The following is a 19577-nucleotide window of genomic DNA, read 5'->3' on the forward strand; positions in this document are numbered from 1 at the left end:
AAAAACTAGACAGGTATTGCGCCAGGTCAAGGGACCCTCAGGCAATAGCTGTGGACGCTCTGGTAACACCGTGGGTGTACCAGTCAGTGTATGTGTTCCCTCCTCTGCCTCTCATACCCAAGGTACTGAGAATCATAAGAAGGAGAGGAGTAAGGACTATACTCGTGGCTCCGGATTGGCCAAGAAGGACTTGGTACCCGGAACTTCAAGAGATGCTCACAGAGGACCCGTGGCCTCTACCTCTAAGAAAGGACCTGCTCCAGCAGGGACCCTGTCTGTTCCAAGACTTACCGCGGCTGCGTTTGACGGCATGGCGGTTGAACGCCGGATCCTGAAGGAGAAAGGCATTCCGGATGAAGTCATCCCTACCCTGATCAAAGCCAGGAAGGATGTAACCGTACAACATTATCACCGTATTTGGCGTAAATATGTTGCGTGGTGCGAGGCCAGGAAGGCCCCTACAGAGGAATTTCAACTGGGTCGTTTCCTGCATTTCCTGCAAACAGGACTGTCTATGGGCCTAAAATTAGGGTCCATTAAGGTTCAAATTTCGGCCCTGTCGATTTTCTTCCAAAAAGAACTGGCTTCAGTTCCTGAAGTAGAGACGTTTGTCAAGGGGGTACTGCATATACAACCTCCTTTTGTGCCTCCAGTGGCACCTTGGGATCTCAATGTAGTTTTGGGGTTCCTAAAATCACATTGGTTTGAACCACTCTCCACTGTGGACTTAAAATATCTCACATGGAAAGTGGTAATGCTGTTAGCCCTGGCTTCAGCCAGGCGTGTCTCAGAATTGGCGGCTTTATCCTATAAAAGCCCTTACCTAATTTTTCATACGGACAGGGCAGAATTGAGGACTCGTCCTCAATTTCTCCCTAAGGTGGTTTCAGCATTTCACTTGAACCAGCCTATTGTGGTACCTGCGGCTACTAGGGACTTGGAGGACTCCAAGTTGCTGGACGTAGTCAGGGCCCTGAAAATATGTTTCCAGGACGGCTGGAGTCAGAAAATCTGACTCGCTGTTTATCCTGTATGCACCCAACAAGCTGGGTGCTCCTGCTTCTAAGCAGACTATTGCTCGTTGGATTTGTAGTACAATTCAGCTTGCACATTCTGTGGCAGGCCTGCCACAGCCAAAATCTGTAAAAGCCCATTCCACAAGGAAAGTGGGCTCATCTTGGGCGGCTGCCCGAGGGGTCTCGGCTTTACAACTTTGCCGAGCAGCTACTTGGTCAGGGGCAAACACGTTTGCTAAATTCTACAAATTTGATACCCTGGCTGAGGAGGACCTGGAGTTCTCTCATTCGGTGCTGCAGAGTCATCCGCACTCTCCCGCCCGTTTGGGAGCTTTGGTATAATCCCCATGGTCCTTACGGAGTTCCCAGCATCCACTAGGACGTCAGAGAAAATAAGAATTTACTTACCGATAATTCTGTTTCTCGTAGTCCGTAGTGGATGCTGGGCGCCCATCCCAAGTGCGGATTGTCTGCAATACTTGTACATAGTTATTGTTACAAAAATCGGGTTATTATTGTTGTGAGCCATCTTTTCAGAGGCTCCTCTGTTATCATGCTGTTAACTGGGTTCAGATCACAGGTTGTACAGTGTGATTGGTGTGGCTGGTATGAGTCTTACCCGGGATTCAATATCCTTCCTTATTGTGTACGCTCGTCCGGGCACAGTATCCTAACTGAGGCTTGGAGGAGGGTCATAGGGGGAGGAGCCAGTGCACACCAGGTAGTCCTAAAGCTTTTACTTTTGTGCCCAGTCTCCTGCGGAGCCGCTATTCCCCATGGTCCTTACGGAGTTCCCAGCATCCACTACGGACTACGAGAAATAGAATTATCGGTAAGTAAATTCTTATTTTTTTTTTTAAATATAGTATTTTTATTGACAAAACATGATATTGTACAGAGTCAAACAATGGTATGGTCAAAACGCAAGTGTAGTCCTCGGCTTGATGACACAATATAGCATTGGAAACACAAAAATAGAAGTAGCCAGCACAGCAGGCCGTACTACAGGGAAACCAAGGAATTACATACATTGTCATCTCAAAGTAAAAGGAAGTAAGTCAAACTTGTTCATATCAAAATAGAGTTATTTTCCATGGACCCAGTGCACCGTATATGCAAGTATTCCTTAATTTTATTTTATACAAAACTAGAAATAACAATAACAAATCTATTCCCCTAACCCACACTAACAAAAATAAATTAATAGTATATGTACAGTATATAGTAAGAAGTATGGTAAGCACCAGGAGTGCAAATCAGCAGATCTAGCTAATCAGTGTCGGTTGCAGATCTTATATAGACATACAGTACCACTCATGGCTTTCGTGATCTAGGAAATCTCAATTGCAATCCTAGTATGCAATACCAGCACGCAGCGGGCAGCGTTGAAGACAGAAGAATAAGATGTCAAACAAGTTAGACCCTGGTTGTATTAAGGGATTCCATCCACCTGGCCCAAACATTGTGGAATTTGGTAACAGTTCCGCGGGACATATAGGTACATTTTTCATGTTCTATGGAATCGTTTACCAGGGCTATCCACGCTCCAGAAGTATGGCCTGTCTGCGCAAGCCACGAGCGGGAAATACAAACCTTGGCTAAGGCACATAAGTTTTGAAAGTACTGTATATCGGGGCCATTAAGTGTCCCTTCAACTCCAGCCCCCAACGCACATTCCTTGGGCGTGAGTACCTCAGCAGGGATACCTGTAGCAGCAATAGCGCCCTTAACCTGGGTCCAAAAACTGGAGACCATCGGGCACTGCCAGAGCAAGGGTGTAGACACTGCGCCAATACGTCCTTCTACTTAGCTAGTAACAGCAGATCATCACAAGTGGAGCCACTGGACGAGTTGCATTTAGGGCAGGAGTCAGAGGAACGCCCACCAAACTTGACTAATCTAACAAGAGTTAAATAGGTTCTATGTAAAATAAACTGTTGTTTCTCCTTCATCCACTAGGGGCCACTGGAGCGTAGTTACAATGGGAAATAGTAGGCAGTAATTGGGAGCTGGCACTTTAAAATTCTCACACACTGGCTAGTTCCTCCCCTACTATCTCCCCTCCAAGCCAGTCTTAGTTTAGTGCCCGAGGTGAGCTGGTTCACTTGGGTTTAGCTGAAGAATTTTTTTATTTTTCTTTCACACACACACACAGACTGGCAGCTCTGCCACTGCCAGTCTGCACCGCGGGAGCTGCCGGCGGGGTCCCATCGCAGCTGCGTGCGGCTCGGGATGGGCCCCGGCTGAGGGAGACACTGAGCTCTCCTGAGCTAGCCGGACACCGCTGCGTGTCGGGGCTGCTCCACCAGCAGAAGATTCCGGCAGCATGGCAGCGGTGAGTATAAGTGGTCGGACACCGCTGCGTGCGGCGCGTGTTGGGGCCACTCCATCAGGAATCCTGCAATAGCGGTGAGTACAGACACTGAAGCTGTGATGAGGTGTGCTGTTTCTTTTATATTCACGCTCCCATACATGGGGGCCACACTCAGGGTCCCTGGTCTAACCCCCCTCCACTACATATAGGGGCTGTGTATAGAGGCTGTGTATTGCATTATGAAAAAAAAAAAAAAAAGATTTTTATTTTACAGGGCACCTTTATATTTAGGCGCCATTACCAGGGGGGTCGGAGCTTAATCCCGCTCGACCCGGCGGGCTAAGCGCCCCCGGTCGCGGCTCACAGGACCGTCAGAGAGGTGCTCCACGCTAAGTTTGCGCGGGAGCTTCAGACAGAGCACAGTTAGTGAAAAGGGGGCGGAGCTTTCTCCCGCTCTGCTCGGAGGGCTCAGCTCCCCGTCAGCGGCGCGTGTAATCAGCGGGGGAGGCAGAACGCTTCCCGCTGTCTTAAGAAGGCTTCTGTGTCTCACGAAGCACCCGGGTTGCAGTATACATAACGGGGGGCGGGGCTTCCTCCCGTCTTGGAGAGGCCACCTGCGGCTTGGTTAGGGCTGGTGGCCATTTCCTCTCTGCAGGGGAAATTTATACCAGTACTCCACTGCTGGCTGTCAGTGTCAGGATCTTCTTGTCACTGCAGTGAGTAGTCTTTTCTTAATGTGTTCCTCCTGTGGCACACATATATATATATATATATATATATATATGATCAATGGAGGTATATGGTTGTGCTGGGAATGTATGTATATATGTGTGTATATATATATATATATATATATACATATCTTGTATGTATATTATATTATATTTTATATAGTTTGTTTTATATATAGTGTTATATCGGATTATATCTATATATGCATATAGAATCAACTAACGCTGTTGATTTTAAAGTTAGGCGCCATAGCAGTGCCCCTTTGTCAGGGGGGCTAGTGCCGCTAATTCAACACGTAGTCCCCTGTTTTATGGTATATGGAGTCAGCTCACTACTGCTCTTTATCAGGGCACAGTTGGGCTCACTGAATATTTACAATAAGATAGAACTACAAGCTCCACCGACATTTATTATAATAACACAGACCTGGGTTCACGTCCCACATGTCTTCACCCTGCCATATTGATTTTTCCCCCTGCTTTACTCACAGGCTGCCCGCCATTTTGGGCAACCAGCAGAGCTTACTGAATTAGCAATACACTACATACAGGGCGGGTGTTGTCACCCCTTTATTACTCCTTTGTTTCACTTGATAATACTGTGTGTAATTTGGGGGAATTTGTGTGGTATCGGCCAAATAGCACAACTTTAGGGGATATGTGCCTGTCACTGCACGTTATAGTGCAGAGTTTATAGAGGGTTACACTTCTTTAACCTGTCTTTTCTCTTTTCGTTTAACTAAACGTAACACCCAGGACAGAGAATTCCCTGTTATGTGTAGATTGTGCGGTGGAGCCATCTGATTAGCCCTCACTGCAGCTGCAGCACACTCCAGTTTGAACAGCTCAGCTTATGCAGGTAAGGTCACCGTTACCAGAGACCCCGTCCGTCATTTCTTCTTCCCAGGTTTCTAAAAGGAGGTTGCTAACCTCAGTGTTACACGACGCTGCGGGTGACAGACCTCTATGGAAGGAGGCAATGAATGTCCGGGATACTAAGGATGTCTGTTTTCGGTGAAGTCTGACCAGTGTCTCGAGGTCCTGAGACATACGACTGCACGTTTTCAGGTTTCTAAAAGGATCTTGCTAACCTCCATGTTACACGAGATACTGATTATGTTTCGGTGCAGTCTGGACCAGTATCTCAGGATATTGAGGCGTATTGTACAGCAGTTCGTCTGGTGCTGCAGGTAAAGAGGTCGGACACTCCTGATCCCTCGGGGTTTGACGCCAAGGAAGAAATGACAGCGACTTTTTCAGTTTCGAATGAGCTGGGCATGCTCCGGTAGGCGGCCGGGAAACATCCGAATTCACAATTTCAGGTATCGAACAATGTTTGTTTGCCTATCCTTTTCCCGCAGATAGCAGGAAACGATATCAGACCTCTCCAGGTATACCTCTCAATGTATCGCCGGTCCAACAAGCTGCCGTTTTCCTGGGGCAGCCTTGCTGAGGGATCCATCTGAGAGACATATGCGGCAGCAGGGTTTCGACCTTATCCGGAGCAGGTAGGTTGTGGAACAATTGTCCTCTAGGTCACTGGATAATTCGCATCAGGATCAACTGATGCTTTGGGACAGATCAGAATCACGATTCTGCTTTATATTCTTTTGAGGTCCCCACGTCTGTATACTCGGAACCTGCATTTTCGCTTGGGCTGTCTTAACCCGACGACCTCTGGGGCTGCACCAGTGAAAGCTGAACATGAAATCCTAAGGGGCAGCTGGTTCAGGGGAAGGAACTTCCTGCATGATTTCTCGAACCATTGGGTGTAAGTCCATTTTTCTTTCCCCTACTGCTGCCCCAGCTCCAAGACGGACCTTAACTGGTCTTTCCTTTAGATCTTTCCGTGCCTTTTCAGGCTTTCGACTCCACACGGGCGGTATCTCCGTCGCCAGGGGATCTCAGGGTAACAGGCTGAAGCAGAGTTTCAGCATCCTCGGTCCAGTCTGATTTTAGGTCATCCTACACATCCACTACAGGTCAGACCTTCCTACCACCTGGAGGGTCCCAGGGTAGGCGCAGGTCGGTGGTCCTACTGGGAGGTCTGAGAAGGCTTGGGCGGTTACAGACTAGATTTTGGAGTACAACCGTCTCAGGGGTCCCTCGGCATGGGTCGGCCGGTTTACGATGACAAGAGTCATACTGCAGGCATTGCTCCATATGCTTCTAACTGCAAAGGGTGTTGATCCCTGTTTTCACATATCATTTGAATCGGGACAGTTCTCAAGCCTTTGTTTTCTTTTCTCGTGCCGAAGCCAGATGGCTCGGCCACGCCTATTCTGGCCTTACAATCCTTTCAGTCTGTGATTGCCAGTTTGAAGAAGAAAAGGGGGTTTTACGCGTCCCTTGTCTTCAGGGATGCCTGTTTACTCATTTCCGTTGGTTTTTTTTTTTCTCATCGAGCTTTTCTCAGATTCGCATTACAGGATACTCATTTTCACTGTCAGTCCTTTCCATTCGGTTTCTCTTCCGCTCCCACAGTGTTCATGAAGATCTCAGAATAACTCTTTTTCTCCTTCATCCACTAGGGGCCACTGGAGCGTAGTTACAATGGGGAAATAGTAGGCAGTAATTGGGAGCTGGCACTTTAAAATTCTCACACTGTGGCTAGCTCCTCCCCTACTATCTCCCCTCCAAGCCAGTCTTAGTTTAGTGCCCGATGTGAGCTGGTTCACTTGGGTTTAGCTGAAGAAAATTTTCTTTTTTCTTTATTGTTTTATTTTTTCTTTCACACATGCACAGACTGGCAGCTCTGCCACTGCTAGTCTGCACCGCGGGAGCTGCCGGCGGGGTCCCATCGCAGCTGCGTGCGGCTCGGGATGGGCCCCGGCTGAGGGAGACACTGAGCTCTCCTGAGTTGGCGGACACCGCTGCGTGCGGCGCGTGTCGGGACCACTCCATCCAGCAGAAGATTCCGGCAGCATGGCAGCGGTGAGTATCAAAAATGGCCGGACACCGCTGCATGCGGCGCGTGTCGGGGCCACTCCATCAGAAGATGAGTATCAAAAGGGACCGGACACCGCTGCGTGCGGCGCGTGTCGGGGCTGCGGGGTCGAGCTGAAGTACGCCTAAAGTGTGGTGAGTACAAACATCCCCCCTTCCAGACTGATGTATGTTTTACAGTTTCAGTTTTCAACATTTGTATGGACCCCTATACTCTCCAGTCATAGAAGGCTGGAGTGCATCAAAGGCGCTTACTAATTTGAACTTGGCGCCATTATATGGGGGGCGGAGCTTCAGCCCGCTCTGTAAGCGGGCTCAGCGCTCTTCACTACCCGGCTGCAGAAGGCAGCCGGGGGATACAGAACAGTGAGATGTTAGTTGAATCCAAGGCTGGTTGCCTTTTATAGTTGCCGCCATCTTATGTCAGTGTGGTGTAAAAATAACAAAAACATGGGGCTCTGTTGATGAAACGCTCCCCGGCCGCAGCATACAAGCGGCCGGGGAGATACAGGGCGCTTCCCGCTTACTGTAGAGCAGGTTTGAATTTGGCGCCGAAGCGGAGGGGGCGGAGCTAACTCCCGCTCTGTTCGGCGGGCTAAGCGCTCTCCGTCCCCCGGCCGCTACAGGACCGCCACTTCACTGTCACACCGCTCCCCGGCCGCTGCAAGCTCCCTTCCCTCTCCGGGCTGTTCAGGGAGGATAAAGGTAGGATGTGGGGGTGAAGGCTATTCCCGCTTTACTCAGCGGGCTCCCGGCGGTGGATCGCAGCGTTCACTGCCTCTAGGCACAAATCCTGTCTCAGGGTTTTTTTTTTAGTTTTTCTGTGCAGGGAGTTGCTGACATATTTGTAATATCTGACTTTGGCAGCCATTCCTCCCTGCAGGAGAGTCCTCTGCCAGGCATTTCATACAGGAGCCTGCTCTATTACAGGAGCTGGCGCTCATCTCATTAATGATTAAAAATCTACTGTGCACAATTTCTTTACCCTACATATACTACAGTATTTATCTACCCTATTGGGTTCACATACACGGTTGCATTCACTGTGGGTGTGTATATATATATATAGATATATATAGATATATATATATATATATGTGTGGAGGTATGTATATAGATATATGCATACAATACCGTATATAGGGCAGTACGGATGGTGTGGTGGTTGGCATTGCTGCCTCGCGGCATGGAGGTCATGGGTTTGGTTCCCACCAGTGCCCTAATTGTGTGTAGTTTGTACAGATGTGTCCACATACATCTTTAAGATAAAACAAACCACTTCCGCAATGTTTTCTAATAACAAAATACCTCCTTGCCACATAACATTTTCCCCCATCTTTTCTCACAGTCTGGTCACCCTTTTGAAAAGCCAGCGGAACCTCCGAGAAACATCTGGTGCACCTAAATTTAGCGGTACACTACATACAGGGCGGGGTGTTGCCTTCCCTTTATTATTCCTTGGTGTCACTAGTTACTAATGCTATTTGTAATTTGGGGAATGCGTGTAAGGCATCAGACAAATAGCGCTGCGGCTCAGTACGCTAGTAGCGGGTATCTGTACAGGGGTACCAGGGTTTGAAAATAAAGAAACTTTAAGGGGAGCTCCTATAGCCTAGGGCTAAGACTCCTGTCCCACAGCGCGGCGCTACTGGTTCAGGTCTCCGCTGCTCCTGCAAGTTTATTTGAATCGTGTCGGTCACTACACATTATAGTGCAGACCTTACATAGGGCTGTGTTTCTTTAACCCACCTTTTCTCCTCTCACCTGGGATGGTCAAAGAATTCCCTATTAGGTGTGAAGTATGCGGCGGAGCCATCTGCTTAGCCCTCCACGCACCGGCAGAACACTCCTGTTTGAACAGCTCAGATTATGCAGGTAATGTCACTATTAACCAGAGATCTTGTACGTCATTTCACCTCTCCAGGTTTCTAAAGGAACCTTGCTAACCTTCCAGGTTACAATACTAATGATGTCTGTTTTCTGTGGAGTCTGAACCAGTGTCTCAGAATATCCAGGTGCATTATACAGCAGTTCGTCTGGTACTGCAGGTAAAGGAGGCGGACACGTCAAGTCCATCAGGGTTCGACGCCAATGACGAAATGACAGCGACTGGCCCTGTCTCGGATGAGCTGGGCAGGCTCCGGTAGGCGGCCGGCAGACACAATATCAGGTATCAAACAATGTTTGTTTTCCCTACCCTCTCCCCACAGTTGGCAGGAGATGGTATCAGAACCTCTCTAGGGTATACCCCTCGATGTATCGCCGGTCCAACAAGCTGCCGTTTTCCTGAGCAACCTTGTTCAGGGACCCATCGAAGACAAATACGGCAGCATGGTTCTACCTTGTCCGGAGCAGGTAGGTTGTGGAACAATTGTCCTCTAGGTTACAGGATGTTTCACATCAGGATCAATTGATACTTTGGTACAGGTCCGAATCACGATTCTGCTCTATGATCTTTGAAGGTCTCCACGTCTGCAGACTCGGACCCTGCATTTTCGCTTGGGCTGTCTTAAACCGACGACCTCTGGGTCTGCGACTGTGACAGGTGCACATGTAATCCTACGGGGCAGATGGTTCAGAGGAAGGAACTTTCTGCAGGATTTCTTGAACCATTGGAGGTAAATCCACTTTGCTTTCTCCTAATACTGACCAAGCTCCAAGACAGACCTTTACCGGTCTTTCCTTTAGATTTTTCCGTGCCCCTTCAAAAACTTTCGACTCCACGCGGGCGATATTTCAGTCGCCAGGGGATCTCAAAAAAAAAAAAAAAAAAAGCTGAAGCAGAGGTTCAGCATCCTCCTATAAACCCACTACAGGTCAGACTTTCCTACCACCTGGAGGGTCCCAGGGTAGGCTCAGGTCGGTGGTCCTATGGGAAGAACTGAGAAGGCTTGGGCGGTTACAAACTAGATTTCGGAGTACAACCATCTCAGGAGTCCCTCGGCAGGGGTCGGCCGATTTACGATGACGAGAGTCATACTGCAGGCGGCGCTCCATATGCTTCTAACCGCAAAGGGTGTTGATCCCTGTTTTTCACATATCATTTGAATCGGGACAGTTCTCAGGCCTTTGTTTTCTTTTCACGTTCCGAAGCCAGTTGGCTCGGCCAGACCTATTCTGGCCTTAGAATCCTTTCAGTCTGTGATTGCTAGTTTGAACAAGAAAGGGAGTTTTTACGTGTCCCTTGTCTTCAGCGATGCCTGTTTACTGATTTCCGTTGGATGGGTTTTTCTCAGATTCGCATTACAGGATTCTCATTTTCACTGTCAGTCCTTTCCTTTCGGTCTGTCTTCCGCTACCACAGAGTTCAGGAAGATCACAGAATAACTCTCTTTCAAGGGCAGAAGGTGACGTTGGTTCCCTAATGGGACAATCTACTGCTGCTTTCCCACTCTGTACATTAGGTGGCTTCTGAATATCCGGAGGATCCAGGAGCTTCTGGTTCAACACAGATCCAATTTATGCTCCTCATAGACGTTTCTCAACACGGTCCGTCAGAGGATTTTTCCTTCCTCGGCACCAGGTACTCTATTCCTTCAGTCAAGTTGCGACGCAATGAGTGGTCGCCTACATTCCTCTCTGAGCGGGGGACAACATTCCTCTCTGAGCGGGGGACAACAATCTTCTTTCCAGGTCAAGCCACCAGGTCAGACTTCCGGGTGAGAAAACATTCCCCGGAGTTTTGTCAGCTGGTCCGCTGTGGGCGGAGATTTCGGATCGACCTCAGGGCGTTCTGACTGACTTTTTAACCCTTTACTACTCTCGGACGTGAGCTCGGGCAGTAGCCGAGGAGGCCCTCAGGGCTCCGGGGAGTTTTCTGGTTATTCTATCCTGCCTCCCTTTTTGATTTCGACCTCAGGTTCGGTAACACAGGAGGGGATTATGCGTGCTAGTCCTCTCGGTGGCTCTGGTTGGGCCACACATGACTTCAAGATACAGATACACCTGTTGTCAGTAGAGGAGCCTTGGCTACTACCTCGACTGGACTGTCCACTTCAACAACTTTTTCTTTGTTCAATCTTACACTGGTTCCGTGTAACCGTGTGACTGTTCACGAGACCTCAGAAGGGAGTAGTTCCCTAGTTTGGTTAGGCCTACCGGGCCCCGATTTCAGAAGTCTGTTACCTCTTCTCGCTTTTGCCACTTTTGGAAAACTGTATGGGACATAATAAGCATAAAAGGGGTTTTCCCCTTCTTTCAGTTACCATTCAGCCGTCATCTTTGGTTTCTCTGGGAGGTTTTGCTCCGCTGCGCTTCATACCACACTGACCTGAATTTTAGGTCTCTGCCTTTTTCGGTTTTCTTCCAAAAGAAATTAGCCTAGCGGCCGTAGGTTCGGCCTCTTTTTCAGGGAGTTCTCTATTGGCAACTCCCCCGGCTGAGCTTCGGTCTCAGCGGTCGTTTCTTCCAGAGGGGATGTCCATTTTTCCGACAAATCTGACACTAGTGTTTTTTGGTCCTCTTTGAATGTTGTCATGGCTCGCCGACTCTCCCTACAGAGGTCTTCGGCTATTCGACGAAGTGTTTTTCTTCTTTGTGCTGTACAATGCTCCCGTGCTAAATAGCCGGGGTCCCAACATACGCTGGGCCGTTGGATACATTTGACCATCAGACAGTCTTCTTGGAGGTTGCTAGGGAGCCTCCGTATTCCATTTCAGCGCACTTTACGCGCGTTGTAAGACCTTCGTGGGCGGCTGCCCGTGGGGTCTCCATAAATAGTTTTTCGGGCGGCTACTTGGTCGGACCGACATTCGTCTTGTCAAATTCTACAAGTTTGACACTTTTGCGGCCTCTGCATCACAGTTTGGCCGAGCAGTTTTTACAGGACTCTCAGCGCTCTCCCGCCCGTTTTTGGGAGCTCTGGGACGTCCCCATTGTAACTACGCTCCAGTGGCCCCTAGTGGATGAAGGAGAAATCAGGATTTTGGTACTTACCGATAAATCCCTTTCTCCGATTCCACAGGGGCCACTGGACGCCCGCCCAGCGCTGTTCATCATCCTTGTTTTTTGCTTAACGGTTTGCAGATCAATATATGACTGCTTGTTGAGTTCGGGCTAGCCTGGTTTTTGTCAGGTTCTGTTCCAGGTTTAGTTTACAGGGCGTCATTTACCTCCTCTACCTTAAGGTTTGTTTATTCCATCTCTCATCGGGCACAGTTTTACGTAGACTGGCTTGGAGGGGAGATAGTAGGGGAGGAGCTAGCCACAGTGTGAGAATTTTAAAGTGCCAGCTCCCAATTACTGCCTACTATTTCCCCATTGTAACTACGCTCCAGTGGCCCCTGTGGAATCGGAGAAAGGGATTTATCGGTAAGTACCAAAATCCTGATTTCAAGGGCAGGAAGTGACTTTTGTTCCCTAATTGGACAATCTACTGCTAGTATCTCACTCTGCAGATTAGGTGGCTTCTGAATATCCGGAGGATCCAGGAGTTTCTGGGTCGACATGGATTCAATTTATGCTCCTCGTAGACGTTTCTCAACACGGTCCGTCAGAGGATTTTTCCTTCCTCGGCACCAGGTACTCTCTTTCTACAGTCAAGTTGCGACGCAATGAGTGGTCGCCTACATTCCCCTCTGAGCAGAGGACAACAATCTTCTTTCCAAGTCAAGCCGCCAGGTCAAACTCCCGGTTGAGAGGACATTCCCCGGTGTTTTGTCAGCTGGTCCGCTGTTGACTGAGATTTCGGATCGACCTCCGGGCGTTCTGACTGACTCTTTAAACCTTTACTACTCTCGGACGTGAGCTCTGGCGGCAGTAGCCGAGGATGCCCTCAGGGCTCCTTGGAGTTTCTGGTTAGTCTATCCTGCCTCCTTCTCTATTTCTACCTCACTTTCGGTAACACAGGAGGGGAGAATGCGCGCTAGTCCTTTCGGTGGCTCCGGTTGGGCCACGCATGACTTAAAGATCCAGCCTGCACCTGTTGTCAGTAGGGGAGCCTTGGCTCCTACCTCGACTAGACTGTCTGCTTCAACAGGGTCCTTTTCTTTGTTCAATCTTACACTGGTTTCGTTTAACCGCGTGACTGTTCACAAGACCTCAGAGGGGAGGAGTTCCCTAGTTCGGTTATGCCTACTGGGCCCCGATTTCAGAAGTCGGGTACCTCTTCTCGCTTTTGCCACTTTTGGAAACCTTTATGGGGCATAGTGAGGATACCAGAGGTTTTCCCTTTCTTTCAGTTACCATTCAGCCGTCATCTTTGATTTCTCTGGGAGGTTTCGCTCGGCTGCGCTTCAACCTATATTGACCTGAATTTTAGGTCTCTGCCCTTTCGGTTTTCTTCCAAAAGAGATTAGCCTGGCGGCCGTAAGTTCGGGCTCTCTTTCAGGGAGTACTCTATTGACAACTCCCCCAGCTGAGCTTCAGACTCAGCGGTCTTTTCTTCCAGAGGGGATGTCCGTTTTTCATATATGTCTGACACTAGTGTTTTCGGCCCTCTTTGAATGTTGTCAGGACTCGCCGACTCTCTCTACAGAGGTCTTGGGCTATTCGACGAAGTGTTTTTCTTTGCTCTGTACGATGCTCCTGTACGAAATAGCTGGGGTCCCAGCATACACTGGGCCGTTGGATACATCTGACATCAGAGAGTCTTCTTGGCGGTTGCTCGGGAGCCTCCGTTTTCCATTTCAGCGCACTCTACGCGCGTTGTGGGACCTTCGTGGGCGGCTGCCCGTGGGGTCTCCTGGGATACTTTGTCGGGCGGCTACTTGGTCGGACCGACATTCGTTTTGTCGAATTCTACAAGTTTGACACTTTAGCGGCCTCTGCATCACAGTTTGGCCGAGCGGTTTTACAAGACTCAGCGCTCTCCCACCCGTTTTGGGAGCTCTGTGACGTCCCCATTGTAACTACGCTCCAGTGGCCCCTAGTGGATGAAGGAGAAATCAGGATTTTGGTACTTACCGATAAATCCCTTTCTCCGATTCCACAGGGGCCACTGGACGCCCGCCCAGCGCTGTTCCTCCTTGTTTTTTGCTTAACGGTTTGCAGATCACCATGTGACTGCTTGTTGAGTTCGGGCTAGCCTGTTTGTTAGGTTCTGTTCCAGGTTTAGTTTGTGTTATCCTAGTTTACAGGGCGTCATTAACCTCCTCTACCTTAGGGTTTGTTTATTCCAGCTCTCCTCGGACACTGTTTTACGTAGACTGGCTTGGAGGGGAGATAGTAGGGGAGGAGCTAGCCACAGTGTGAGAATTTTAAAGTGCCAGCTCCCAATTACTGCCTACTATTTCCCATTGTAACTATGCTCCAGTGGCCCCTGTGGAATCGGAGAAAGGGATTTATCGGTAAGTACCAAAATCCTGATTTCTGCTGTGGGGTACACTGGTCTTCACAAGGAATGGACAATGGGTGTAGAGTAGGATCTTGATCCGAGGCACCAACAGGCTCAAAGCTTTGACTGTTCCCAGAATGCATAGTACCGCCTCCTATATCACCCCACCTCCCTGCACAGGATCTCAGTTTTGTAGTTGGTGCTGCAGTAGCAGGCACTTAACAGATGGGCTGCTCCAGTCAGCCCTAAGAAGAGCTTTTTTTCTGAGGAAAAAGGTGAAGACTTTAAGGGCAGCAGCAGTGTTACATGTCAGTGGACATTCACGGCTGCAGCTCCGGCTTTCCCCAGCGGCGCTGTACACTCCCGAGCCCTGGTTGCCTGGTAACTACAGCAGGAGGCTCCGGTTTTCTTGTCAGACACACACGTCGGGGGCTCTCCAGGATCGCGTGGCAGCGCTTCGGGAGGTGGTGAGTGGGTCTCGCTTGCGGGACCCGGTCTTTATCGCGATCCAGCGCGGTCAGTGGGAGGCGGGCTGCGCGCGCTGGCGGTGGACACTGGCAGCACAGGCGATCCCAGTAGATCACCAGGGCATGGGACAGGTCAGGTTTTCTCTATAAACCGTTTTATTAGAGCCCGCAGTACCCGGTGGTTTTGCCAGCAGGGGGATTGAGCTTGGACCTGAAGCCCCTCCCCCAGCCCCAGGGCACCATTTTCTGCAAATGTTCCTGCCCTGGAACTTGCATATCTGTCTCTCCCTCACTCCCTGGCAGTGTCTGCGGCGCCATTATCCCTCAGCTCACTGTTCCTGGGAATGCTTGGGCAAATCCCATGTAAAGCCGCCTGGTTGTCAGTGCTGTGACTTTACAAGACACTTAAGTATTCTACCTGCATTTTTTAGTCCGTGTTAGTTAAGAAAGAGTGCACTTAGTCAGGGTTTCCTAGTACAATTACCCTGTGATATACATCCAGTTCTTACTGTGTACTGTTATATCTATTGTTATATAGCTGTGTAAGCTAGTCCAGTGCAGTATTATTGTTAGTAATAACCTCTGCATTGTACAGACTGTGACTATTTGTGTGTGCATTTGATAGCTGAGTGGTGTCCATTTCTTTTTCATCCACTAGGGGTCACTGAAGTACTCTTGGGATATGGACGGCGTAGCAGAACAAAGGCACTGAATATTTAAATTTAGAACTCTCCACCCCTCCATATCCCAGAGTACCTCAGTGTACGAACCTCAGTGTTTTTTCTGTGCTCAAAGCACTAACATCGGCTTGTGGGATTCCCACACTTGTTGGAAGATTTTATTAATTTTTCATTTTTATTTTAATTTTTTTTTTTTAATAGCACATCCCTTCCCAGTTTCAAGAAAAACATGGGTCCGGGATAGTGCCGCTGCACGGGCAGCGCATGGCGTGTCGGTCCTCACAAAGAGCACCCTCACAGCCACAGGCAGCCCACTGCTCCTGCAAAGAGCAGCCAGGACTAGAGAGCTGGACGGAGCTTACACAGAAGAAGCCCCGTCGCAGCCATGACTTAGATCACTGGAAGCTGACTGGAAAGCTGGACGGAGCTTACACATAGAAGCCCCGTCGCAGCCAGGACTACAGAGCTGGACGGAGCTTACACAGAAGAAGCCCCGTCACAGCCATGAGTTACATCACTGGACGGAGCTTACACATAAGAAGCCCCGTCGCAGCCATGATCAGGAGCAAGCAAGGTAGGCTGGGGAACGGGGCGGTCAGCGCAGGCTGCCGCCCCGCTATGTTGGGGTTAATATGCTGCTTCGCCGCTCATACGCCCGCCAAGCCCCAGCCGCTACGTCTGCAAGCCGCCCGTCCCAGCGCTCCGTTCGGCCGCCCAGCGCCATACGGCCGCAGACGCTCCCTCAGTCTCAGTACAGAGACGGTGACCGCCGCTCCGTCCGGCCGCCCAGCACCATCCACCCACAAGTGCCAGTGCAGGCTTCCCGCAGAGAGTTCGGCCGCCCAGCTCCGTCCGGCCGCCCAGCGCCATACGGCCGCAGACGCTCCCTCAGTCTCAGTACAGAGGCGGTGACAAGTGCCAGTGCAGGCTTCCCGCAGAGACACAGCGTTACAGGGGGGAAGAGGCACGGTGGAATCTGGCGGATCAAATATATGAACAGCAGCACAGTGTATATATATATATGTGACAGGTATTTATAATGTATTGTTACCTGTCCTGGGAGTAATAGGCTATTGAGTCTATATGAATGTCTGTGATTTTCACGGTATAATAGGCTATTGAGCCTATATTAATGGCTGTTATTAACACTGTATAATAGGTTATTCAGCCTATATATTAATGTCGGTGATTATCACTGTATAATAGGCTATGGAGCCTATATTAAGGTCTGTGGTTATCACTGTATAATAGGCTTTTGAGCCTATATTAATGCTGTATAAATATATTAATGTCTGTAATTATCATAGGCTATGAGCTTATATATATATTTATTCATAGAGCATGTGTTGTACCCGGCCTGTGATTATACTGTATAATAGGCTATATTAACACGGAAACATTTGTAATTTGTTCTGTGATTATCAGGGTCAGCATGGCAAAGGGGCCATTTTAACCATGCTTCCTGTTGTTTTCCAGTGTGTAATTCTGGAACATTCCTGCCCTACATCTCTAAGCCACCAGAGGCGCAGGGGTGTTAGTGGGAATTTGGTTCGGGTTTCACATGCCCATGTGAACTGCTTTTCACATAAAGAATACTCTGGTTTCTCTTCAGATCGAATAAATCTTTCGCCTTTTACTAAAGATTTCCGTAGAGAGGAACAACCATGAGTTTCATATAAATATGTTGTTCAGCAATAAAATATATATATGACACATAATAACTTCAATAAGTCGTGCAAGTGTCTGTCCGTTGCCTATTGTGGTGTCTGTCTGCATAGCGAGTAAGGCTCTAGCGCAGACTAAAAATAATTTTAAAAATCCTATAAGCATGGGCAATTCAAATTAAAAGAGCGGTAACATCGGAGTCTCGGAAGTTACTCCGCCAGCTCTAACAAAAGACAGTCTTTCCAAAGGGCCAATTTCCCTTTGGGTACCAGAGTGTTTATTTGACTGGTCTTATAATTTAATGCACGATTCTATGTCAAATCTCACACCGATAACTACGAGTGAGAAGGGTACATTAGTCCAGCACTCAGATAGTGCGGGGTTTTTGACAACATACATTGCTAAATCCCAGTGAGTCAATGTCTCCATTTTTACAGAGACTGAGTAGACTCTAACCACTATTTAATCGTTTCCAAAATGACGCGATCCGCCATTGGTAAATGCGTCTGTGTCAAACATTATAAAGACCCAAGATACATTTGGGTCACTAGACTCTATGTATGGAAACAATGAGATCACTGTTAAAAGAAGCTGCAGAGTATATCTGTAAAGCTTCTGCTAGCGCCGGTTACTTCGATTCTCACTTTTCATCGTCAGCACGACAAGGCCAGAGCTTGTTTGGTCCTAAATTTGATATTCAGCCATTACCGCATCCAGTATCAAAACGGAAATACTTGTGCCGGCGTTTAATCCCTTTAGACTTCAGTTTTTTCAAGGCGGTGGTACAAAACAGTCACGCCTTGTAACGACAGGAAGCTACAGTCAGCAAGCCAGTGGCTTGATGACCTCTTAGGCCATCTCCATTTTCCAATTGTGGAAGCGCGTCTTTACATGTTACATTTGCGGGGTTTCCAGACATCAACTCATGGATGTCTCAGCTAATTACAGATTAAAGGACTAGACTGCCTCTGTCGAACGGTTTGGCAGGTTGCCATTTAGTCTCTGCTGGTTTTCAGCTGTCTTTATAACCAGGCAGTAGTACACCAACAGAGTCAGGGTAACTTATTCCCCTCTGTTTGGGGTAACAAAACCAGACAGCTCCGTCGCAATCTCAATCAGCAAGTCACTTACTGCAGTTTTGAAAATGGATTTTCTGCGGTTAGTATTTGCATATTGGAGCCACAAAATTGCATAATTGCACTTGATCTTCACAATGCGTATTTACCCATTCCGGTTTGGTCATCACAGGTTCTAGCGTTTGCAAAACGCCACAACCATTAACCATTTCAGGTCTACCGTTTGGCTTCTTGTCAACGCCTCGGGTATTTACCAAAGTGATGTTGGCAATCGTTCCATACTTAGGCGATCTGCTCATAAGAGTTCTTCTAACTTAGACGATCTGCTCATAAGAACTCTGTCTCAACAGAGTTCCTCTAACTTGCGCTACTAATGTATACTGCGGTGGCAGGTCAAGTTCAAAAACAATCGCATCTAATTCCGTCTGAACGACGTCAATTCCTAGGTAAGATTATAAATACGGTAAATCAAAGACATTTACCTACTACACCAGCAAGAACAAATGTACATCTAGTAATTAGTGCAAAAGCCACGCACACTAGCGGTACATTGGTGTATTCGCCTGTTAAGAATAATGATGTGTTTTCAAAGCGCTTTAGTTCGCCGGCCTTCACTCGCGTTTCCCACAGAGGGGCGAGGGTGTATATACTCTGGACGAGAGTCTCAGAGGTTCAGGAGTTGTAGTTAAAAAAGATCAGCGACAGAGGTTCTAAAACGGATCACGACAGATTGCTGTCGATAAATGTCCTGGAACTCCGTGCAATTTACAATGCACTACAGGCTTCGCTTTCAGTCTGACCAAGTGCAGTCAGACAACGCAACGGGAGTTGCATACACAACAACCAGGGAGAACCAAGAAGCCGCATTGCAATGCGGCAGGTAACTCGAATCCTCAATTGCCCAGAACACCATTATGTGATGATGTCAACGGGGTTCATTCCGTGAGTGGACATCTGTTAGACAGATGATCTCACCCGTTAGGATTTATATCCTGAAAACTGGACATTAAATCAAGAGGTGTTTCATATGTGAGTCCACAGAAGGGGTTACCCTCAGGTATACATGATGGCATCTCGCCACAATTACAAAAGCTCAGTATGTGTACAAAACGACAGATCACAAGGGCAGTGGCGGTGGAGTCTCTCACATTCGTGTGGTCATTCAGCATCGTGTATCTGGCTCCACCATTTTCCGCTGCTCTCTCCGTTGCCAAAACGGATCATAAGACAGTTCGTCACAGTCATACTAGTGATATCTCATGGGTTTCGGAGAGCTTGCTTCTCGAATCTCCAAGGAATACTTGCACACGATCTTGGCCCGCTCATAATACGTACAACCTGTTACAACAGGGAACGTTCTTTTACCCATAGTTACCTATGTACCTATTACCTATGTACCGCAGCTGCGG

General features: G+C 48.5%; 1 protein-coding gene and 1 non-coding gene across 5 annotated transcripts in view; both read left to right on the forward strand.

Annotated features, from left to right (window-relative positions):
• Positions 1-19577, forward strand: part of PIWIL1 (piwi like RNA-mediated gene silencing 1) — a 1090590-nt gene that overhangs the window by 417991 nt on the left and 653022 nt on the right. The window lies entirely within an intron of this gene.
• Positions 17020-17140, forward strand: LOC134961476 (U5 spliceosomal RNA). The gene has a single exon (XR_010187914.1). It is a non-coding gene; the product is annotated as a U5 spliceosomal RNA (small nuclear RNA).

This window comes from Pseudophryne corroboree, chromosome 1, assembly GCF_028390025.1.
Source record: "Pseudophryne corroboree isolate aPseCor3 chromosome 1, aPseCor3.hap2, whole genome shotgun sequence".
Lineage (NCBI taxonomy): Eukaryota > Metazoa > Chordata > Amphibia > Anura > Myobatrachidae > Pseudophryne > Pseudophryne corroboree.